The following is a 25,551-nucleotide window of genomic DNA, read 5'->3' on the forward strand; positions in this document are numbered from 1 at the left end:
TCTCAGAGTTGCTGGAAGTTCCCACAAAAAGATGCTTTACAAAGACAAACTAACCTCTCATAAACAAACTGAACAATGCCAAGAACCACAGTAAAGGAATGCTTAATATCCTAAGGTAACAGTCGTCCACCCCAGCCTTCTAACCAGATGAAGTCAGATATGAGGAGTTTGCTAACTCTTCCTAAATTAAGATCACTAACCTCCTGCAAAATTGAAAACTCTCCCACTGTTGTCAACATAATACAAACATTCACCCCAAGTTAACTACAATTTTCTTGGACCATTTCATAACCTTGATGATGAGGCCATCACACTATACTTATAACATCATCCCTGCTCCAAAGGTCAATGAACTGAGAGACTCCATCTTACAAGTGTTATTAAATTGTATTTAACATCATCCCAGGCCGATCCCATTCCAGGATGTCTTTAAATTGGTCTTGTAAGACCTCTTTAGAAGAAGTGAGGAACTGACTGACTGAAAAAAAAAATTTAGACCAATTATTAGACTCCCCTTTATGTCTATGTACTTGAAAAATATGCACCTTTAAAATAAATGGACATATTAAATAGAATCAACTTTAGGTTACCCACCAGTTGGATTCCTGAGCAGGCTGGGGCATGGAAACCAGTGTGCACAAGATAGTAGAGGATTTCCTCCAACTCTTTGATGAAAGAAAAATGTATCTACTCATCTTACTGGTTCTCTCCTCCTCATCACAATAACCTACTAGACATCCTTCAAGAATGTACAAGCATTAATGGCCTAATCTGGTTCCGATCTTATATCTCTAATTGTTCCAAGCAAATAAGGCTAAGCAACTCTACATCCAAACTCACCCAATCACAGCTTGGGGTACCACAAGCCTTACTCTTAGCCCCATTCTAGGTTATCTCTAGTTTGAGCTTCTTGAGGTCGTCTGACAAAAACATGATGTACCATTTTTGCAATATGCTGAAAATACCCGGAACTATAGGCAAATGGACTCTCAGATAGCTTCCCCAAACTAATAATCTGTCTCTCTGACATCCAAAGCTAGATGAATAACATGAAGGTTAAACCAAATGCCCAGAAATATTTATTTCTCATTATCTGGCCCAAAATCAGGTAGGGCACGCCAACAGACTGGATCAAAAACCTCAAACATGCATTTACCCCACAATTGTCACATCAGCAAAATCCCTGGGAAAATTTTTGGACACTCAACTTAACTTTGACTCCTACATCAAGTTAACTGTCTATGGTGCAAAATATCGTTGTAGCGAAACATCAGACAACTTCACTCGAGATCCAAGCTCACAAATCTTGTGCAAGTCATGCTCATATTGAATTCGGCATGTAGTTGCTCACTAGACTACACAAATCCGAAATGACACCTCTGAAAGCCAGGCTTCATTCTGTTGCCCATCTCATTGCTGGTGAGAGAAAATTCAACCGTATCACACTCATTTCTTCCCCTCTGGGCTGGAAACCTCTTGAAGCTTGAAGTCTACAAAACTGCTTGCATCTTGCAAAAGACCTTACACTTAGAAGGTCCATTGTATCTCAGCTCTCAACTTAATTTTGCACAAGGAACAAAACAACTTAAGAGAATAGGTTTTTTTATTACTTAGGACCTGATTTAGAGTTTGGCAGAGGGGGTTACTCTGTCACGAACATGATGGGTATTCCATCCGCCATATTATGATCCCATAATAGTCTATAGAGATTGTAATAAGGTGGACAGAATATCCGTCACATTTGTGACAGAGTAAACTGTCCACCAAACTCAAAATCAGGCTATTACTCTGCATAAGTACAAGAAATACACTACACTGAAAAGTACTTTCTGTGGAAATAGCCACAACATTTCTAATTCACTTCCACAGCCTATGGAAAGTCCCATGTTTTTCCCAATGAAATATTATTATTAGACTGTGGCCCTGATTCTAAGCTTGGCGGGCGGCGGTAGCCGCCCGCCAAGCGGGAACCGCCAGAAGACCGTACCGCGGTCAAAAGACCGCGGCGGTCATTCTGGGTTTCCCACTGGGCTGGCGGGCGACCGCCGAAAGTCCGCCCGCCAGCCCAGCGGGAAACACCCTTCCCACGAGGAAGCCGGCTCAGAATGGAGCCGGCGGAGTGGGAAGGTGCGACGGGTGCAGTTGCACCCGTCGCGAATTTCAGTGTCTGCAAAGCAGACACTGAAATTCTTTGTGGGGCCCTCTTACGGGGGCCCCTGCAGTGCCCATGCCATTGGCATGGGCACTGCAGGGGCCCCCAGGGGCCCCACGACACCCCATACCGCCATCCTGTTCCCGGCGGGAGAACCGCCAGGAACAGGATGGCGGTATGGGGTGTCAGAATCCCCATGGCGGCACAGCAAGCTGCGCCGCCATGGCGGATTCCCATGGGCAGCGGAAAGTCGGCGGTACACCGCCAGCTTCCCGCCTCTGGCCGTGGCTGTACCGCCGCGGTCAGAATGCCCGGCGGAGCACCGCCAGCCTGTTGGCGGTGCTACCGCCAACCTCCGCCATGGCGGTATTTACCGCCAGGGTCAGAATGACCCCCTGTGTGTGATAAATGGGTACTCTGCCCTGCATCTTTAGCATACATGCCACTGACTTTGTATTCTCTAAGCATCTATCTTCCCGAAATATTATTATTAGACTGTGTGTGATAAATGGGTTCTCTGACCTACATCATTAGCATACATGCCACTGACTTTGTATTCTCTAAGCATCTATCTTCCCGCACATTGTTCTTGCCTATGTTCCGGCTGATATACATTTTCAGGGTCGATTGTGCAAAGTGCTCTGTCCCTCTTGTAATCTCCCTGTGAGCTTTTAACTACGCCCATGTCACGCTCATCAGTTTGGTTGGTTCGTGAGCTTGCCTCTTAAAATTTGCTTGATTTAATTAGTGAAAGGCATGCATAAGTCATGCCTATTCTGGTGTTTAACCCTCCTTGAGTACACTGGCAAACTATTGAAAACATACGAGGCTCTATGTTGCCGTATAGTTTCTGGACTACTTTTTCTCATTATTTCGTAAGCAGCGCGATCTCGTTGGGCAGTAGTCAAGCGCTTTGCAGGACATTGACCCTGTTCAACTGAGATTTGCACTTTCGCTGGTTACATGGATAATTCCACTTTTGCCGGTTACATGAATAATTGCACTTTTGCCGATAAGTTTCACTATAAACGAACTTCTGTTTCCTTTTGTGTGTCTACTTTGCACTAATGTGTAACAGTTTTACTTTTCATTTTCAGTTTATGTGGCAAGAAAAGTCCAGTTAGGAGTTTATAACGCTAATAGCTTTAACTCGAGCAAATGGGAGACCCATTGCATTGAAAATGCTTGTTATATGCAGCTGTCCATTACATGTTGACCTATGTTATCATTCCTTTTGAATTTCTATAGCTCACAAATTGCATTAGATGTAATATGCTCTATATACCAAATGTGGTTTCCACACTTCTTTTACATACCATGCATGAAAACTATAAAATGAGAAGTGGTCTGACACCCTATGCTGGGGTGAGATGCACTATAGAAGAAAAAAAATCTATAAAATAGTGCTTACAAAATTAAAATAATGATTTACCGAATAAGTGATGGGATGAATGCTTGCAAATAGTCTAACAACTGGGAATCGCGTATTTGATTTTATTGACATGAGGCTGGTGCTTAGTCCGAGAACCTTGTTTTAAAAATGCTAAACCCACCCAGAGGAGTTGAGATTATCAATGAAAAGACAGAACAAATACTTAGAAAAAGTCCCCATTCATTAATTAAATAAGCTTAATTTATAAGTAGTCTTATGATAACCATGCATAAAGATATGGTACACAAAACTATGCATGTCGTGCAACACTTAAAGTGTGTCTGCTTGTTGGTACAGAAGATGGAGCATTCCCGTGTGTAGAAAGAAAGCATGTGCATGCAGACAAGCTCTGAAAACCCTTATCTGGATTTTGTTCGAACCGTGAGACTAATTAGGTTCTTTACTTATTTAGCTTCACACACTTATTAAAATGGGAAATTCAGGTAAAAATGTTTCACATAAACCTATCCCATTTGAAATTAGAGAGCCCTCGTGTAAACATGAAACCTTTTTCCTACTTTAAATCTTGTTCTAATTAGCGGGTTATTTTTTTATGTTCAGACGGGAGGTTGGAAAGAAATTTAAACATGCCATGTGTCAAAAGAAAAAATCAGATTTCTTGGCAAATGTTCAGTGCCGAATTCCCCATAACTGAATGTACTCTATTGGTGCACGCCACAAATAAATTTTCAATCAAGGGATCACTGTCAAATCCCACAGTGTCGAGCAGTGCTTCAGGTCCTTATTTATCTAGCTTTTCTATTCTCTGGAGACAATTTCCCCATTGATACATTATAAGCACAGACTGCAGACTGGGCCTGCTGATTAATGTGTTACTCTGGAAACAATACAGCTAATACTGTCCGACGACATGCTTACTTTTTGATCCTGCCAAGAGCATCCTTAATGTCAAGCAAATAATGTAGAATGCCCATGATAAATAACAGGACACATTACTTCATACCTGAAAAGTAGTACCCTGCAATAATTATTAAAATAAAGGATTACTGATAAGCAGATAAAAGGAATTACTATTGTCGATTTTGGTATGAGTGCGTAAACTACGATGAAATTACCAATTGCAGAAGTCACGGGAATCCAGATGCGGTAATACCACACCTTGAGACGTTGAATTTCTATGTGCATTACGATACCATTACTAGTTTGCCTTTGTGAAATGGGGAATTAAAGCAGAAATATCTGCAGACGTTTCTGCAAGATAACTGCCGAATTCTGAATAGTTTTATGTAGATTTATTTTGCCCGATTCGACCAAGCAAATGTGTTCACTTAATATTTGCATGTTGTAGAACCCCCATGTGCTAGTACCATATGTCATGTGTTAGAAATGGGGTCTTTGGTTGGCAGTCAGGTTATCCCCTGTCTAAGCAAGGACCCTCACTCTAGGCAGGGTAAAAGAGAATCACTCTCAGCTAACCCCTGCTCACCCCCTTGGTAGCTTGGCACGATCAGTAGGCTTAACTACAGAGTGCTAGGTGTAAAGTATTTGTACCAACACACACAGTAACATAATGAAAACACTACAAAATGACACAACACAAGTTTAGAAAAATACGAAATATTTATCTAAACAAAACAAGACCAAAAACACAAAAATCCACAATACACAAGTCAAGTTATCAATTAAAATGTATAAAGAGTCTTCATGTAGTTTTAAACACAACGCTAGCGCTGCTGGCGTGAAAATGTACCTGGTGCTTATCAAAAATAACCCTGCATGGGTGGGTGGGTGTCAAAAAGGGCTTGCGATGCATCGATATCACTCATGAGCAAGACCTTGCGTCGTCTCTCCCTCAGTCGAGTCAGCGTGCGTCATTTCTTCTCTCTGCAGGAGAGTGATGCGTCGATTCGGTCTGCACACGGGTCCGGGCAGGCCTTGCGGCATTTTTGCACACCCAGTGATGGTTTGCCTCAGGAATTCAGCCGCACTATGATCTTAAAAACCCGCAGCGCGGGTTTCGATCTCCCAGCCTCCGTCAGCAGTGCTGTGCATCATTTCTCCAGCCGCGTCCGTCGATCTTTCGGTCGCGTTGCAGGCGAGCGTTGATTTTCAGCTACGAAGCCAGCGGCACGTCGATTTTTCAGCCGCAGATCAGAGTTGCGTCGATCTTTTCCCCGCACGTCAGTCTGTGCATGGATTTCTCACTCCTTGGCTGCCAGCTTCTCCTTTCAGGGCTCCAGGAACTGGATGGGCACCACTTGGCAGAGTAGGAGTCTCTCCAGGGAATCCAGGTGCTGGCAGAGAGAAGTCTTTGCTGTCCCTGAGACTTCAAACAACAGGAGTCAAGCTCTAAATCAAGCCCTTGGAGATCTTCACAAGAAGGAAGGCAACACAAAGTCCGGTCTTTGTCCTCTAGCACAGGCAGAAGCAGCAACTGCAGGATAGCTCCACAAAGGACAGTCACAGGCAGGTCAGCTCTTCTTCCTTGGCTTTTCAGCTCATCTCCAGGCAGAGGTTCCTATTGGTTTCCAGAAGTGTTCTAAAGTCTGTAGTTTTGGGTGCCCTTCTTATACCCATTTTGCCCTTTGAAGTAGGCTTACTTCAAAGAAAAGTCTCTCTTGTTTGTGAAATCCTGCCTTGCCCAGACCAGGCCCGGGACACACACCAGGGGGTTGGAGACTGCATTGTGTGAGGGCAGGCACAGCCCTTTCAGGTGTGAGTGACCACTCCTCCCCTCCCTTCTAGCACAGATGGGTCATCAGGAAATGCAGACTACACCCCAGCTCCCTTTGTGTCACTGTCTAGTGAGAGGTGCAACCAGCCCAACTGTCAAACTGACCCAGACAGGGAATCCACAAATAGGCAGAGTCACAGAAATGGTTCAAGCAAGAAAATGCTCACTTCCTAAAAGTGGCATTTTCAAACACACAATCTCAAAATCAACTTTACTAAAAGATGTATTTTTAAATTGTGAGCTCAGAGACCCCAAACTCCACATGTCCATCCGCTCCCAGAGGGAATCTACACTTTAATCATATTTAAAGGTATCCCCCATGTTAACCTATGAGAGGGACAGGCCTTGAAACAGTGAAAAACGAACTTAGCAGTTTTTCACTGTCAGAACATATAAAGCACATTACTATATGTCCTACCTTAACCATACACTGTACCCTGCCCTTAGGGCTACCTAGGGCCTACCTTAGGGGGGCCTTACATGTAAGAAAAGGGACGATTTAGGCCTGGCAAGTGGGTGCACTTGCCAAGTTGAATTTACAGTTAAAAACTGCACACACAGACACTGCAGTGGCAGGTCTGAGGCATGATTACAGGGCTACTAATGTGGGTGGCACAACCAGTGGTGCAGGCCCACTAGTAGCATTTGATTTACAGGCCCTGGGTACCTCTATTGCACTGTACTAGGGGCTTACTTAGTAAATAAAATATGCCAATCATGAATAAACCAATCAACCATACAGTTTACACAGAGAGCATATGAACTTCAGCACTGGTTAGCAGAGGTAAAGTGCTCAGAGTTCTAAAGCCAAAAGCAACGGGTCAGAAAAAATAGGAGGCAGGAGGCAAAAGGATTGGGGATGACCCTGCATGAGCAAAAAGTCCAACATCATAGAATAAATTCAATTGGAATCTCCTGGGTATTCCACAATTGGTAATTCTGGGTTGTTTTAGCAGCCTTAGGCTTGAGGACTTCATGTCCTTTTTAGAGTTTAGCAGAGCCGGTACTCCCTCGTAACTGCAACTGAGTGCCCTCTCTGCCAAACTCTGTGTCCATCCTCCAGATTACACAGTGTGTCAATGACAGAGCGTACTACAGCTGCATTGCCGACATACCTCTCCAACAACCTGATGGAGTACAGGCTGTCAGATGCAAGCCACCTAACCATCTTCCCAATTTAGAGTGGGCAGTCAAATGGTTTTTTTTTTTTGCTGTCTGTCATTGATAGAAAAAAATCCCCACACCATAGCACAGTACTCCTATGTACTGGGGGCTATTAGTTTTACATTTTACATATATTTTTAAATTTTTGGGGGAGATTGTTTCTAAAACTGTAAAACTTTGGTCACCAACTATGGATGCACAACAAATGTTTCATTGGCTTTGGGTGACCCTCCATGAACGTGGTTCATAAAAATCCATAGAGTTCACTGCAGGGGCGGCACTGATCTCTCAATCTCTCTTAAGGCAGGGTGGCAGACTTAAACTATTGAAAAACAAGATTATTTTGGGCCTTTCCAGAAAAGAAGAAGGACCTGATTCTCCTGCCTTATACTTTATGCTCCGGTGTTCCTGAGTCTGCCCATGTGTGATGTTATACACAGCACACTCTTGATTGTGTCTCAAATGCTCAATAGTGGCTCTTGGTTTACCATTTGCTAAGTCTCTCACGTTTGTTAATCTTTGATTCTCTGACAAACTGTAAAAGACCTGAGACTTAATTTATGTGTCTGTTAGCAGATGGTCACTAGTTTATCACTCGTATTATGTTGTCTAAAAATCTTTGTTTTATTTTGGAAGTCAAGAAAAAAGTTTCATGTAAAAGCTGGATTTCTGATCTGTCTGGCAAGCAGTGTCAAAGCAACTTCTGAAGAAATGAAAATGTGAATCTCCTCATAGAGACTGTGGAGCTGCAGTTGTCCTCTCTTTCCAAATTCTATGACGATGTGACCACTATATATGTGGGATTGTAGGATGATAATATAATGTTTGTGTGCGCTCCTTGTCCATACATTGAAGTCAGTTCATTTGACTCTCATGCATAACCAAGGGATTATTACATGTCTACGTGTTGTACTTTTAATCGCCAGTTGGATTCTGAGGGGAACTATCCTTGCTTTGAGTTTAACTGACTTGAGTGTGGTCACTGGGAAAAAATTGGAGCTCTGTATATAGATGGGAGTTGCTTGTTTGACTTGGTCAAAATGTTCAGCACCTAGCAGACACTCAAGGTTGACAACTAAAAATGGATGCCCAATCTGAATGGGGTTTTGAAGGTGAAGTGTGCTGCCTCCATGCAAGGTGATAAGGGGCACAGCGATCTTAGAGAAAGGAGCAAGAGAAATGATGATATTGGCATGCAGAAAATGGCTGGCAAGAAAAATATCAAACAGATTGTGAAGCAGAGACAGAGGAAGATGTGCCATGGTTCTGGGTAAAAGAGCTGAAGAGGACTGTCAAGAGGATTGTCCAGCCGTAGGGAATCACCAGACGAAAGGTCAGTTTTGTATTTGGTGTTCTAAGGGAAATGTGGGGTAACTTATAGAGATTGATCATTGCGCCTCAAGCAGGAAAATTGCAACCTCCTTCATTCGAATGATGAAGACAAGACAACATTGCTAGACTGAAGCAGCAATGCTAATTTCCAATTGAAGGCCTATGACTCATCAACAAAACTGTGATCATGTTTGCAACATGAGATCTATGAGTTATTTTTCACAAACACTTGTGACTGGAATGGCTGTCAGAGGTATGTGTGCAGAAAAAAGTAAGCATGTTGCTCAGTTTGTTGGCAGTGTGAACACTTGTGGGGTGGTTGGTGGTTTGGAATGAATCATCTTCAGTGTTGTCATGAACCTAGGGTAATATTCATGTAGCAAACCTAAACATCCACCAGATTGCCTCCTTAACTAACCAAAGTAATACATTGGGTGCTTGAATTTAAAATCCACTCTAAATTTATAAAAGACCGTGTCGGAGATACATTGAAGTTCATCCAGCATTTTCTTCTCAAAAAGATCAAGTTTATATTCAACATCTACCACTGTCCATAAGGAGAGGTTATGGGGCAATAATAGAAATGTAACAATCTCTAACCCACCTATTAGTCAACTATTTACATCGTCAACTCTGCAGCTTCATACAACTACACAGTTAAAAAATACTTTCCAAGTATTTTCACCACCACAACAACATCATTAGATTATCATTATTGACACCTCATTTACATCCTTTACGCCTTCCCTGGTTCGGCTCCAAAATGATGAACTCCTGACCACTCTTTCTTCAGAAAAATCTAATATCACCATTTTCATGTAGAAGATCAAAAATATCTTATAACGGGTCATCTCTAAGAAACTAATGTCTCCCTACTATTGGTTCTGAAGGTGTGATGTTCTCTTCTGAATGATATTTATAATTTCAACATTAGAGTGTCTCACATTTCTACTCTCACTTGACTGGGCTTGTTTTCTTCCAAACGTGACTCTTAGACCTATTTTTTACTTTTCAACAAGACTCACTGTTCACCCTTGCTTCAATTATAAATCTACATGCTCTTTGAGCCATATGGAACAAAAAAGGTACATGCTTCCTGTTGATGCAGTGCAGCATTGGGGGAGAAAAAGAAAAATATAGATTGCCTGGTCACTATCATTCCACTGGTGTAACAATGTATGACCATGCATGTGTCATGAGTGGGCACAGTTTTCCTTGTTTTTTTATTTACAGATCCAGGGTGGCAGATAACGCCTGAAGCTGACAATAAAAAAATGAAATGATGTTAGTGTGAAAATGCTTGAATATGGAGCACACACAGTGGTGGCAATTGTTTGGGGAAGGTAATCAGCACACAAGAGAGAAAGCTTGGAAACACATGCACTCTCAAGGAACAATGAAAGAAAAATACAAAAAGTTGATCCCCAAATTGTGAGCAGTGAAAGGTTACAATCCCTCCGATCAAGTGGATGGTAATAAAGCTTGCTGCAGGGGAGAGACAAAAAGAAACAACAGGAAGGCAAGCCATGGGATAAGAAGCAAGCAAATTAGAGTGACAATAAAGCCAACAAGTGGCAGGCAATAGACAAACTCTAAGCCCACTGTGTTTGTTAAGCCCACAATAGGTCTTGCACAACCAGATAGTTTGCACTGTCTTGAACACAAGACCAAAAAATTAGTTCCCTGATGTGGAACTGTAGAAAGGTATAAGTCATCCAAACAAATGGATTGTAGAGAATGTAGGCTCCAGGGGAGGGACAAATACCAAAACAAAAACAAACACCATCAAATAAGATGCAAGCAAATGAGATGGCAATCATGCCAACCAGTTGTAAGTTATGGGCTAAATAAATGCCCAGTGTAAGCATTGATATTGCGAAGAGTAAGTCTAATATTAGACAATGAAGAGCAAAATGCTGTCAATAATGATGAGTGCGTCCTCTCAAAGCTTTATACAGTTCCTTCAAAAGAATTTAGACACAGTATAGATTCTAAAATAATAGGGTGCAATTGAAGAATGAAAATATCTCCCATTCAAGTTTCTTTCACATAGAATGCTTTTTTTTCTTATTTCTCTTAAGTGCAGAAAATGATTTGTCCAAAGAGGATGATTTCAGAATTAGCCAACATGTGTTTTGCCCTTTAAGGCATGCAAGCAGAGGGCTTTTTCAAGGCTGTATTCATATCTTTTGATAACTAACAAATCTGTACTTCCTAGCTCACTTATAATCGTAATCTTGATTAGGAATTATGTTTCAAACCCGAAAATGCATTTGGTCTCTGTGATCTACCAAAAGACCAAAAGACCAGTGTACAGCATTGGTCTTACCCACAATAAGTCTAAGATTACAAATTTGAGAACAGAGAGCACAATGCTCACTGCAAGTGAGACCTTAAATTAGCTGTCTGTAGATTAATTGTCTGGAAGATAAGAAAAACTGGGTTCAGCAAGGATGGTAAGAAAAAAGATGGAACCTGAATTAGCACCTTCAGTTAAACAAACATTGTCAAAGCCAATTGGTGTGCTTTGGCAAGCCTGATTTTTTTTCCTAAACATATGCAGAAGCTATTAAAAGTGTAAAAGTAAGAAGGTGCCATGGTCTAAAGGTGGTATGTATATATTTGCAAAAAAAAAACGAGCCATCACAATAATTAATTAGGAAAATTAAATTAAGCAATGTTTTGCCTACTATGCCTGGCACTAGCGTGGGCTAATCCTTTAGATGGGTGTGCTTATGTGCATAAGCAAAATGCCATTGCACTCAATGAAAAGAGTCAACTGATTAAGTGGGCAGACCCATTGTTCCATACTGTATACCATGGTGCGCAAAAGCACAGTGAGGATGACAGAGCAACTTGAACAGGCCAATGGATGAAGTGGGTTGAAAGAAAGCCCTTGTATGATGACTATGTATGTATTTTTATTATGAATTTCTCGAAAACATTAGGCTGGCAAAAATAAAGCTGTTTTTAAAACACACATAAAAACATGGTGCCTTATTTACTTCACAACAGTTGTTTTAAGGTTGAGACTGGTTCACGTGGTGGATGTAATTTTTAATATGATAAATGCACACAGAGCCGGCAACTCACTTTAACATTGAAAGAGCCTGCTGGCATCTTGCTGGCATGTTTGGAAAAGTTGTAAACCCCACCAATACCTTCATCTGAGTGCCTAAATGCAATAATCGTAGTACACTGCTGTGTCACCAAGTTCAAAATGGAAACAATATAAGACAGAAGTTAAACATGGAAAAGATATCAGTAAGTATTGGTCTGTCCCTCTGAATCGGGTCACATGGAGCTTTCAGAAATGCAGTGTCTGTGACTATCATTCAGCACACTAAGTAAAAGAGCAATGTATCCTTTCGGATTGTGTGCTGCTCGAAGGTGATCTGGAGTTTTTTTTCACACTGGCAGACCTGAGAGATGTGGTGAATGCGTTTGTTTTTCGAGCTGTGGGACATTTGCTGTGAGACCAGTTAACAAAACAGAGAGGGTGGAGCAGGTGCATGGAGTAAAACAAAGAACGTCGGGGAAGGGGCATTGTGAAGGTGCATACTGGGGAGAAAAGAAGAGAGTTAATAACACATGGGGGCTCATTTACAAGCCCCTTACACCATGGTAGCGTCATTTTTTTCACGCTACGGTGATGCAGAACAGTCCCCCATCCGAGCCATGTTTACAAACTGGTGCAATGGGACCATTGCACCAGTTTATAAACCCTTGCAACACATTATATCTACTCCAGGTATAATATAGGCAGGGAAGGCGCTCCTCCTCTACGAGACCCACAGGAATGGTGCAGTGAAATCTACAAGATTTCACTGTGCCATTCTAGCATCTTTTTTAATAGCTGCTCAAAGGCAGGTGTTAAAGTGATGCTAGGCTGTTTTAAATGCGCCTGCCCAAGCTTTGCTGGACTAGCCAAAAATGTTGACGCTAGTTCAGCAAAACGCCACAACTGCATCAGAAACTGCATCAGAAATTGTGACGCAGCTGTGGTAACGAGTGCCATGGTGCGCTGTATTGTGAATGCAGCGATACTATGGTGCCATTAGGAGGGCGCAGGGCTGCACAAGCAAACTGGTGCATCATCATTGATGCGCCAGTTTGTTGTAAAGAGGCCCATTGACTCTCATGGAGTGCTTAAGCAAAAAGAAAATAGTAGTTGCCTAAAATTGAGCATTAGGGGAAATAGATGCCAGCCAATCAGAGAAATGGTAAAGAAGTAATGCTACAGGGGATGGAACAAGTAAAAGGTGGACAGACAGAAACAATTAAAAACATCAATATGAAAGTAAGCAAATAAAAATGACAGTGAAGCCAATGAATGGTAAGCAGTGTTCAGACTCCTAGCCTCTGCATCATTTTGGTAAGCTCACAATATGTCTTTCTCAACCAGACAGCTTGTGCTGTTTGGTAGGATATCTTGAAAACCAAATAATACACTTATGGATAAAGCACAGAATGTCTGAAGAGTAAAATATTCACAGTAAAAAATCGAGCAAATACTTCATCTGGAAGAATCCACTTCATACTTTTCAAAAAAACTCCAAAATACAGAACATGAAATAAAAACCAGGTTAATCCACCAAGTGTAATGGGAGAAGCACACAGAAAAAGTGCACCCACATCAAAATTAAGTTACATCATAAACATAATCTCAGAACTGTAAAGAGATTTGAAAAGCAAGCAATTTCCAGTGGAGATACACATGCATGCAGCCAGTTGACCCAGAGTGTTTACTGGGTAATAGCATGACTACCGAGACTGTTGTAAATCAAAACTAAAAATAGCATTCATATAAAGAAGAAGTTATTCACTTTGCTAATGCCCTTTTGCAGCTTGAACAGCAACAGAAAGGCATTTTTTGATGATAGTGTGCAGCATGGCCAAAAGGAGAAGAACAGAAGAAATGCTTGATCACGTATGTAAGGGCATGCATCCACACCACATTTGTTCAAGCCTATGAAATGACGTGTGCCTTTTTTTTATTGACCTATCTGAGAAGGATGAGTGTGGGATGAGGGCGGCAATGGAGGAGTGGCAGGTGGGAGAGGAGTCAAAAAGCAATACATGAGAATGGAGCAAAAAGGACAGTGGGGGAGAAGCACACGAGGGAGAGAAAAAGACAGGGCGAGGGTAGAATCATACAAGGAAGAGAGCAACACAGACCATGGAGAAACAAGGGAGAAGCACACAGGTGAGAGAAAGCAACACAGAGGCAGGGAAGAAAAACAAGAGGGAAACGGATAGAAAACACATGCACAATAATAGAGTGCTTAACTAGACAGAATAAAGTAGTTCCCTAAATGAGAGCAGTAGACAAACACAAGTCAGCCTGTCAAGAGGATTGTAAAGAGGCTCTGTTCCAGGGAAGGAAGAAACACAAGATGGTACACATGGTAAACTAAGAGGGCTGTAAGCTCACTTTAAGTTCTTTGTAAGCCCACAATAGGTATTTTTGCAACTAGTCAGATTGTGCTGTATGGTAGATAAGAACTGAAAAATGTACTTCACTGCTAACAGAATCCAATAAACCCAACTTTAAAACAAAAAGTAAACTTTTCATAAATTGTGGTATGTACATCACAAATCTATGTGTTATATATGTTTATGCATTTGGTATATTATATTTTAGAACACCATCAACAACTACTGGAGTTTAGAAATTTTGAGAATCGTGAAATGCATATAGAAATTCCATAACTAAAACTACGTCCTTTGAAGATAAAAGCAATTTTATACTGCAACCTATATGAGTGTTTTAAAATAATTAAAATATCTAACACATACTTGTAACAATGTTTGCTTAGTAGTAGTAAAAATACGCCTACTTAAACCATAGTCAAGCTGTTAAAAAAAAATCCATAAATACAGTGTTTATATTACATAGATGTAACAAATTATAGTTAAAGAAATCTACATCAAATACAACTTTAAAATACATTTTGATTGGTCAATAACCTTTCTTAATCAACCATCTGTTGGTTTATGCCAGATAAACTGTTTTGAGTTTAAGACCTAATAATCTGTTAAAGCACATAGCACTGTCTATTGCGACATAGCTACTAAAAACCTGCTCGCCACGCAGGTTACATCCAAAAACTGCATTTCATATAAAAAATCTCATAGATTCCAACCGAGTCTTTACACCATATTTGATAAGGACTGGTTTTAAGATTTTTTGCTTATTGTAATAAAATATAAACAAATACTCCAATAAAATACATTGACTAGAGCATTATACTTTTAACCCACAGTTCCTATCTTCATCTAGCAGGGCTTTCCCATTGGGTTGGATGGCATGTGGGGTTTGACCCTACTCGGAATTGCAATAGTGCTCTCCTCATGGAAGGGTTGGGTAAATCTGTAAAGTATGGGTATGTTGTGCTATTTAAAATAGGGATTTTTTTTTAAACAATTTTGAGCTCTTTGAGTTAAGTTATCTTAAATTGCTAAGCCTCGACTCTACAATACTCCTTTTTAAACTCCTTTATGGTTAAATACAAAGGTTTATCACTTTTAAAATTATCTACATTATGGGCCAAACTTTTAAGTTGATCCCTAACATCTCTTAGCCCAACATGTAACTCTGCCAAATTTCCTTCACACAGTGCATTGATACCTTTGTTTTAGAGCCAAGTTGCTATTCATGACAAAAGCCAAGCACAGGTTTTCGGCTATGCTATGCCAAGAATTCAGCTCCTCTTTAACTCTAATTGCTTGAACCGTGGTACATGGGGGAGGGCCTAATGAGTTTTTAATAAATTTACCCTCTATTTTCTCCCAATCATAGACAGTATCTAGTCGTAATATTTCTTCCCCATATAACATTTGAAAGGGTACCATTGCTTTATCAGCTTTTAGCACACTGGTTCTATTGATTGGCCACTATAATCTGTTTTAAATTATTTTAACCCTCCTACTGTTGTTTGTACCTGAGTTAATGTATTTTACAATGTAATTTTCTATTGAATAACATACTTATGCGTTTGAAAGAGTAGGTTTCTTCTTCAATCATTTTAACAATAGACCATGCAAAGGGCTTTCTTTTTCCCCAGTAGCAGTGTATTTGTTTTCTCAATATGTATTATTAAAACGTTTGCATTATTATTATTATTATTAAATACATATAATTTTATTTGAAACCTATATTGAGTCACAACTAAAATAACAAGGTCATTTGCATCCAATAGGCAGAGCATTTGCCTCCCATCTATCTTGGGAGGAAAAGGGTGTGTGTTCTGCAAATCCACAGGGAAAACAGCAACATACAATGGAAACAAATTGGGGACCAAGACACAACTTTGCTATTAACCATTTTCAATTGGGCTTTACATGCGAGATGTCTATATTTATCCAATTCTACTTTGGCCCATTTCCCTTGCTGCAATTTCCATCATTACAAACAACATTGCCCAGGCGGGGAAGCAACAACAAATTATTTATGCCTCATAGAACAACATAGGTGAAAACAGAAACACAATTTATTCATATAAATATAAATATATTCATTCATTTCATTTTTACATAAATATCAATTTAATACGTTATACGGACAGCCCACCTAAAAACACAACACACCAGAGGAAGGATAGTGTGAGGAAAAGTGCTTGTGATAGATAAAAAGAAGAATAATAAATATTCAAATAGATAATAAAACACCTATACAAAAAACATTAAAAATAGTCAGTTGGTTTTATTTTGCTGCATTGACTTCATTCCAAGTCCTAAAGGAGTCTGAATCAATTCATTCAATCCTCCACAGGTTCTAAGCAGAAACTGATCTGAACTATGATATAATCGTCGACGTTTCGACCCCTCTATATCTTGGGCCACATCACAGCTCCACATTGGGTCTTCATCAGGACTAGTATGATGGGAGTCCCTAAATATATCCTCTGGCTCGTCCACTTTTTTCTTTATCTATTTATGAGGGGATCAAATCTTCTTCCAACATGCCATTTGCCCCCATATATCCGGTCACCAGTCAAATCCAATGCACTCTTCATACATGTGTGAGCCTCTGAAAAACCAAGCGTTCGTGATGCCATTTCCATAGCACAGCTAGTAAGCTCCTCGGGGTACTCATACCACTTAATTTTTCCCATAGTATCCCCCTTTTAACCACGTCAAAGGTTGAACAAAAATCAATAAACAACAAAATAAGTTCCCTTTTGTTTTCGCTGCATTCCGTCCCATCGCCCAAAGACAAAAACAATGATCAATAGTTAAGTGCTTCTCTTTGAACCTGCCTTGCTTTAATGAAATTAAATCATTGACGCCTATCCAGTCCTTCAGATACTGAAGAATTAGCTTCACAAATATTTTTGCCCCCATGACTATTAGACTAACTTGGTGATACTTTTTGGGGTCTAAGGGATCACTTTTCTTTAGGATAGGTTTAAGTATCACCCCTTTCCAGATTACAAAAAAACTGACCAGAATTTACAAAAGCTTTAAAAGCTAAGTAAAATAAATTAACCCACCAATCAATATTTGTTATGACAATGATTGCAAGCAAATTGTCGGTATATTAAGGGAAGCTATTACCTTTTTTTATTGCAGATTTTGTCAAATAGAAAACCTCCAGAGGAAACATGCTTGTACTTGTATATATTGCTGACAAATATGCTGACAAATATGTGACCCAACATCTTGCTACTATGGAGCATGGGGCACTGCTATCCTTGCTGCTCCCTTTCTGGACCCATTTCCAGAAATTGTTTTGTATCTTTTGTAGCTAGTACTGCTATTGTTTCATCCTGGTTTCCTTTTCCATTTTAATGTAATAATGTTCTTATTCATTTGTCGAAATGTCAATGTGCAGTCAAATTACAGTGTAAATGATACTGATTAAATGGTAAATAACAGTATTAAATCTGATGACAATATAATTGTGCACTGTGCCAGGGCACTTCCACCCTGACAAAACATATGAAGTCACTGAGTCAAGGATAGCGCTCACAGTGAAGGCAGTTTTGGACAGCTAGCAAAAAATCCACCCAGACAACTAACTCAATTTGGTATCCTTATCTGCATACCCGCACTCATGTTGAAACACAAAAGTATGTAGCACTGCCATGGAAATCTATGCAAAGGTCAGATAAAAGATCTCTGGTTCCACACAAAATGTACATCAAACTTCAGGGAGGCTCCATGATTCTTTACATTGATGTACATTGATATAGTGACAGAGGCCATTTGCTAGGCTCCCCTCTCTTTTCAAGGAGTTTTGAAGAGGAGTGAACATACGTGTTAACGGTTGAGTGGGATCACTTGGTTGGTCTCTTTTAAAAATGACACCCACATGCAGTGAAAACTTAGCTGCCCTTACTATTCTTGTCATCGGAGATGCTTAGAAGCAGAAATCAGCTGCCAGTTGTTGGAATGGAAAAGTACTCTGCATGGTAATTCAGAGCACCCCTGCTCTGAGTTTGGCACAACGGACAAGTGTGGCACAATGCTTAGAGCGGCAGACCCGGATGCAGAGATTTGGCCCGCGACCAGAGTTCAATTCCCACCTCGGTGGGTCTTGGGCTCAATTCCCTTGGACCAGATCATTCTCGCCTCGGTGCCTAATCTAATTGATGGGTCCTGCTCTGTAACTCTGGGCAATAGCTTGCTTAATCTCCACAATGGCCCTCACAGTGCTTGGATGCCTGGCTTCACCTAGGGCTGTCCAGGAGTAGGTGCCTCACATGGAAAAGCCAGGAGGGGTTCCACAGTGGTATGCGTACAGCGCCTTGAGACCCTAACGGGTGAGTAGTGCACTATACAAGTGCAAAGTTTACAAAGTTTTATGAGTGCCCCAACTGTACTGATGTCTGAAAATCTAATGCTAAAGTTTGTTGTCATAGGCAAACAAGGATCATGTGTGTGCATTATGTGTGCACCATGACATAGGCCTGTCTCACGGATAGTGACGGGTTGGACTGGGATGGTGTAGCATACAAGACACAGGAACAAGGTATATTTTATGATATTTATTGAGTGAAACAATGCGCATCCGATCTCTTCAATTTCTAACGTGCAATGCCCGCCCTGTTCCACCCTCACATTCCGTTTCACCTTCCCCACGTATCTCCATTCTAAACCTCCACATTCTTTAAAGATACCCTCCGATAATTGTAAACAAAAGAATACAACAGATGGGCACCCAAAGAATAACACTCATAGTGGGGAAAGGCTGTTGCCTTTACCAAGAGGCAAGCAGCATTAGCGAGGTGGTAGCAGCATAATGTGCAGTGATCAGTAGAAATGAGCAGGTCCTTTTTATTTGTGTCACTGGAGTCAGGCCCACTGGCTCGCTCATTTAAAGTTCCACTGCTGTGTGCTTAACTTACCCCTAGCCTACATCGGTTTGGTGTGTAGTGCTGCATGGTGCATGTGTGGTGTACATGCGATGGAGGTACGTGTGCTGTGAATAGTATAATACAGGGGTAATGCAGAACTGTGCAATGTGTGTATGTTATATGCATGTGCTGTGTGTGTGTGTGTGTCTGTGAGTGGTATAATATATGAAGTATGTAGTTCTGTGCAGTGCATGAATGGTATATGCATGTGCTGGGAGTATGTGTGCCTGTGAGTGGCACAATACATGAAGGATGTAGTGCAATGGGAGTATGCTGTATGCATGTGCTTGGTGTATGTATGCCTGTAAATGGTGCAGTACGTGGATGACTCTGAGTTCTTTTTGGGAGACCGAGGGCTGCATGATGAAATATGAGTAGAGGAGTTAGAGAAATTCACCAGACAGATTTGTGTAGTGCTGCATTCCTGTAAGCTTGGTAGGACAGACTGGAGAAGAGAGTGCCAGGTTCCTCCAGGAAACTTCAAGGGGTGCTCTTTGATTCAGAGAGAGGTCACAAGGAAGGTGCTTGGGCATGTCTGAGGAAGGAGACAGGGTGGCTGAGAGTATCATAAAGATTAGGGCTGAGGCCCTAGGCTAACCTGTTGATAAGCATATCACAATGGCTGACACCCAGGTGTAAGCTCTAGTCACTTCTATGCTTGTGTTGTGGTCCCCTGTCCCAGCTTTGGAGTCACTCCTGCTGGGACAGGGTGTTTTCTGGAGGGAGAGAAGGCAGAAGAGTGCCACCTTCAAAGGAAGAAGATCCCCAACATAAACTTCAAAGACTCAGCCTCTAAATCACATTTGGAGTCTGGAAATAAACCATAAGAAGGGGAGCTTGTGACCCCACAAATTGTTGACTGTCAAGCAGCCAGCCGGGCTGTGAGAAGAGGAGAAGCTCTGCAAGACTTCTGCCTGTGTCCAGGACTGTGGGCCAAAGCCTACTAGTCTCCCAGCTCGGTGAGGGGACATCACCAGGGAATCCGAGGCCACATGCTCTGGAGTACCAGCTCCTGCCTGATTGCCAAGACCAGTGTACCCTGTGAGTAAGAGGAGAATATTGACAGGAGTGAAGTCCAATGGGGAATCCTGTTGAGTGGACTGCCTTAGGGAGGTGTGAGGAGATGGCTGCTATACCAATAGGGTTGTTGCCTGTGTGCTGTGAAAAGTTGGTGAAACCTTTATACCACCATGGAGTGAGCTGTGATTGTCGTTGTGCATGACAGGTCATCGCCCATGTGCAGTGAGAAACCGGCTACCCCATATTCTAGGAGGGACCAGTGTGATCTGAGCTGTTATCATCACTGTGCCGAACAGGTAACCACCCATGTGCAGTTAGGGACCAGTGACCCAGTATGCCAGGATTGGAGGGGCCACTATGGGAAGATTGCCATGCTGAGTGGTCTGTAGCCTGTGTGCGGTGGTGAGCTACTGACCCCAAATGCCAGGGAGGATGCTGATCTGGTCATAAACTGTGTACAGTGGAGAGGCGGTGAATACATATGCCAGAGAGGGTAACTGGGATAAAGCAATGATCATCACCCAAGGAGAAATGCAGGTGTAGTGATCCCTGTGGACCTGCACTGAGACAGAGGATTAGCATCAGAACCTTTCCACTATTTCACCCCCACAGACCATGGGATAAACCAAAGAATTAAGCCATTTTGGAGGAGCCACAAAGAACCTCCAGTCACTATGGCTGCACCACCATCTGTGAGGAACTTTAAGACTGTGGAGCGTAGCCTGCCTGCTCGAACTGAAGAAAACTCACCTGAAACAGCCACTGTTGCTCCAGTGCCTGTGGAGAGGGCACGCTCAGGAACTCAGGTCACTACAATCCTGCTGGTATGGGTAAGACTGAGTTTCGGCCATTTGGCTCTTAGGGGAACCTGCTTGTTAGATAATGCTTTGGTGCTGGAACACTTTTGACTTTAAGACAAAGTCGGAGTGGAACTCTTAAGACTCAGAGTACTAGTGGGGCTTACCCTCAACGTTGCCTATGGTGATTCTGGAATAGCCCCTATTGCTAAAGTGAGGAGAGTGTGGTGGGACACAGGAACTCCTTAAGAAAAACTAGTGCTCTGACCTCAGGGGGACTGGGGTAGCTGTTAGTGAATGTCACATTTCTAATTGTTCTGGTAGCAGTAAAAGTACTTTTTCATAAAAGTGAGCATTTGGCTAGATATTCTAATTTATTGCTGCTGTGCATATTTTGAGTTATGAGCCTGTGCTCACCCCCTTTGTCTATCTTCTCCCGAGGGAGATTTGGACTGCTTGAACCAGGCTATTATTGGTGTTGAAGGCGTACTTAGCCCAGTTGCTCAGGATCTATAGTAGTTCGGCCCCATGACATCAGAGTAAAAGGCCTTGGCCCCACGGTTGGGCCAAATAACCCCTGCCTGCCCTGTGGCCCTGCAAACTGGGTCACTGTTAGAAAGAGGGTCTTTAGTTGACAGTCAGGTAACCCCCTGTTCAAGCAAGGACGCTCACTCTAGTCAGGGTAAAAGAGAATCGCCCTCAGCTAACCCCCTGGTTACCCCCTTGGTAGCATGGCAGAGCAGTAGGCTTAACTTCAGAGTGCTAAGTGTAAAGTATTTGTACCAACACACACAACATCTTAATGAAAACACTACAAAATGACACAACACCAGTTTAGAAAAATAGGAAATATTTATCTAAACAAAACAAGACCAAAATGACAAAAATCCACAATACACAAGTCAAGTTATCAATACAAATGCAAAACGAGTCTTTAAGTAGTTTTAAACACACACTAACACTGTTAGCGTGAAAAAGTACCTTGGATGAATCAAGAATAACCCCACACGGGCGAGTGCACATCAAAAAGGGCTTACGATGCGTTGATTCCACTCACAAACGGGACCTTGTGTTGTTTCTTCTTTTGCCGGGTCGGGGCGCGTTGTTTCTTCTCTCCGCAGGAGAGCGATGCATCGATCCGGTCAGCACTCTCAGGTCCGGGCAGACCTTGCGTTGTTTTTCCACGCCCAGCAGTACTTGAGTCGGAAAACCAGCCGCACAATGATCCGAAAATCCTGCAGCGCAGGTTGTGATCTCCCAGCCTCCGTCAGCGATGCTTCGTGTCATTTCTCCTGCTCTGTGTGTCGATTCTTTGGCCGCATTTCCAGCGAGCATCGATTTTCAGCTGCGGAGCCGGCGGCACTTCATTTCCTCAGCCGCAGATCGGAGTTGCGTCGATATTTTCCCCGCACGGGGCTCTGTGCGTGGATTTCCTTGTCTTTAGGCTGCCAGCTTCTCCTTTCAGGATCCCAGGAACTGGATCAGCACCACAGGGCAGAGAAGGAGTCTCTCCAGAGACTCCAGGTGCTGGCAGAGAGAAGTCTTTGCTGTCCCTGAGACTGCAAACAACAGGAGGCAAGCTCTAAATCAAGCCATTGGAGATTTTTTCTCAAGATGGAAGGCACACAGAGTCCAGTCTTTGCCCTCTTACTCTGGCAGAAGCAGCAACTGCAGGATAGCTCCACAAAGCACAGGCAGGGCAGCTCTTCTTCCTCAGCTCTTCAGCTCTTCTCCAGGCACAGGTTCCTCTTGTTTCCAGAAGGGTTTCTAAAGTCTGTAGTTTTGGGTGCCCTTCTTATACCCAATTTCTCCTTTGAAGTAGGCCTACTTCAAAGCAAAGTCTCTTGTGAATGGAAATCCTGCCTTGCCCAGGCCAGGCCCCAGACACTCACCAGGGGGTTGGAGACTGCATTGTGTGAGGGAAGGCACAGCCCTTTCAGGTGTGAGTGACCACTCCTCCCCTCAAGCCTAGCACAGATGGCTCATCAGGATATGCAGGCTAGTCCCCATCTCCCTTTGTGTCACTGTCTAGTGTGAGGCGCAACCAGCCCAACTGTCAAACTGACCCAGACAGGGAATCCACAAACAGGCAGAGTCACAGAAATGGTATAAGCAAGAAAATGCTCACTTTCTAAAAGTGGCATTTTCAAACACACAATCTTAAAATCAACTTCACTAAAAGATGTATTTTTAAATTGTGAGCTCAGAGACCCCAAACTCCACATGTCCATCCACTCTCAAAGGGAATCTAGACTTTAATCAGATTTAAAGGTAGCCTTCATGTTAACCTATGAAAGGGACAGGCTTTGCAACAGTGAAAAATGAATTTAGCAATATTTCACAGTCAGGACATATAAACACATCACTATGGGGGTCATTCTGATCCCGGCGGGCGGCGGCCGCCGCCCGCCTCGCGGGAACCGCCATATGGCCGCTCCGCGGTCGAAAGACCGCTGGGGCCATTCTGACTTTCCCGCTGGGCCGGCGTGCGCTAGCCAATATAGCGCCCGCCGGCCCAGCGGGAAAGAAGCCTGCAACACTGAAGCCAGCTCCGAATGGAGCCGGCGGTGTTGCAGGTGTGCGACGGGTGCAGTTGCACCCATCGCGCTTTTCACTGTCTGCTAAGCAGACAGTGAAAAGCATGCTGGGGCCCTGTTAGGGGGCCCCTGCACTGCCCATGCCAGTGGCATGGGCAGTGCAGGGGCCCCAAGGGGCTCCAGGACACCCGTTCCCGCCATCCTGTTCCTGGTGGTGAAAACCGCCAGAAACAGGCTGGCGGGAAGGGGGTCAGAATCCCCATGGCGGCGCTGCTTGCAGCGCCGCCATGGAGGATTCTCCCAGCCGGGGTTAATCCGGCGGGAAACCGCCGGACCCGGCTGGGCGACCGCGGCTGTACCGCCGCGGTCGGAATGACGAATGAAGCACCGCCAGCCTGTTGGCGGTGCTTCCGTCATCAGCCACCCTGGCGGTCTATGACCGCCAGGGTTGGAATGAGGGCCTATATGTCCTACCTTAACCATACACTGCACCCTCCCCTTGGGGTTTCCTAGGGCCTACCTTAGGGGTGTCTGACATGTAAGAAAAGGGAATGTTTAGGCCTGGCAAGTGGGTACACTTGCCAAGTCGAATTTACAGTGAAAACTGCACACACAGACACTGCAAAGGCAGGTCTGAGACATGATTACAGAGCTACTTATCTGGGTGGCACAATCAGTGCTGCAGGCGCACTAGTAGCATTTGATTTACAGGCCCTGGGCACCTCTAGTGCACTGTACTAGGGACTTACTAATAAATCAAATATGCCAATCATGGATAAGCCAATTACATAACACATTTTGTAAAGGGGCACTTGCACTTTAGCGCTGATCAGCAGTGGTAAAGTGCCCAGAGTAACAAAAACAGTAAAATCAGAGTCCAGCACACATCAATAACCTAGGGAACAGAGGCAAAAAGTTAAGGGAGACCACGCCAAGGATGAAAAGTCTAACAGTTACCAATATTGTCACTTTTACAGGAAATGTCTGCATGTTCTGACTTTGCCTCCATTTCATACTATTATCTATCATGCCATAGCATACCATACTTTCCTACAACACATTATTCCATACCTTAACATAGTATAATATGGCCTTTTGTGTCTTATTATTTAAGGGATAAAGTACCCCCTGCCATACATTCAAGTCACTAAAGAGTTCCTTTCTAAAGTTATGAAACTCTGAGGTGATTTGCAATATCCTCATCATGTATGCCACTTTATCCCATATGATGGATGGTCACACCATCACCTTTCTCACAAACCACTTAAAACCTTTGTACCTAGCTCTTTCATATGAAAGAGAGAGTTTCTTTGCAAACATAAAGACTACAGATAAAACCTGTAGTGCAAAATGAAACACAGCAAAAACATGGTAGATATTTGTTGCAAACAGATTTAGAAACGGTTTAATACAAGTTAGTTTAAAAAAATGAAGTAGCTTGAAATGTGTAGAAACTAGAAACATTCATACAAATTCAAGCTTTTTCTGTCTAAGGACAGCAACAAATGAACATAATAAACATATTCTCTCTGCTTGTCATTGTAAGTTATTATAATAGAGCAGAAGAAAGTAAAGCAATGTTTAATTTTTGTTGCTTTAAACAGCTGTTTCAATTATGCTTTGTTGCCTGACAAGCCTTTCACCTGACTGCTGGCTCTAGCAACAGGCATTGTGACATCAGAACTCGATTGTAATACATTATAATAGTTGAGCTCTGATGTAATTTCTTTATAATTGGTGACTGGGCACTTTACAAATTGCAGATTATCTAAGTGATACAGTATCGCCTACCATACGTTACAAGGCTATTGCAAGTCACATAGGAGTTCCATAATCGTATAGAGGAATGACGCCGAAGGCTGAGTTTCTTTATAAGGTAATTTAACTCTGAGGTGACTTGCAATATCCTTATCATGCAATGCAGGGGGTACTTTACCCCATATAATACTTGGTCACACCATCATTTTTCCCACAAACACTTAAAACCTTGGTGCATAGCTCTTTAATTTGAAAAAAAAAACATATTTGCAAACATGAAGAACAAAAGTGAAAACCTCTAGT

This window comes from Pleurodeles waltl, chromosome 1_2, assembly GCF_031143425.1.
Source record: "Pleurodeles waltl isolate 20211129_DDA chromosome 1_2, aPleWal1.hap1.20221129, whole genome shotgun sequence".
Classification (NCBI taxonomy): Eukaryota; Metazoa; Chordata; class Amphibia; order Caudata; family Salamandridae; genus Pleurodeles; species Pleurodeles waltl.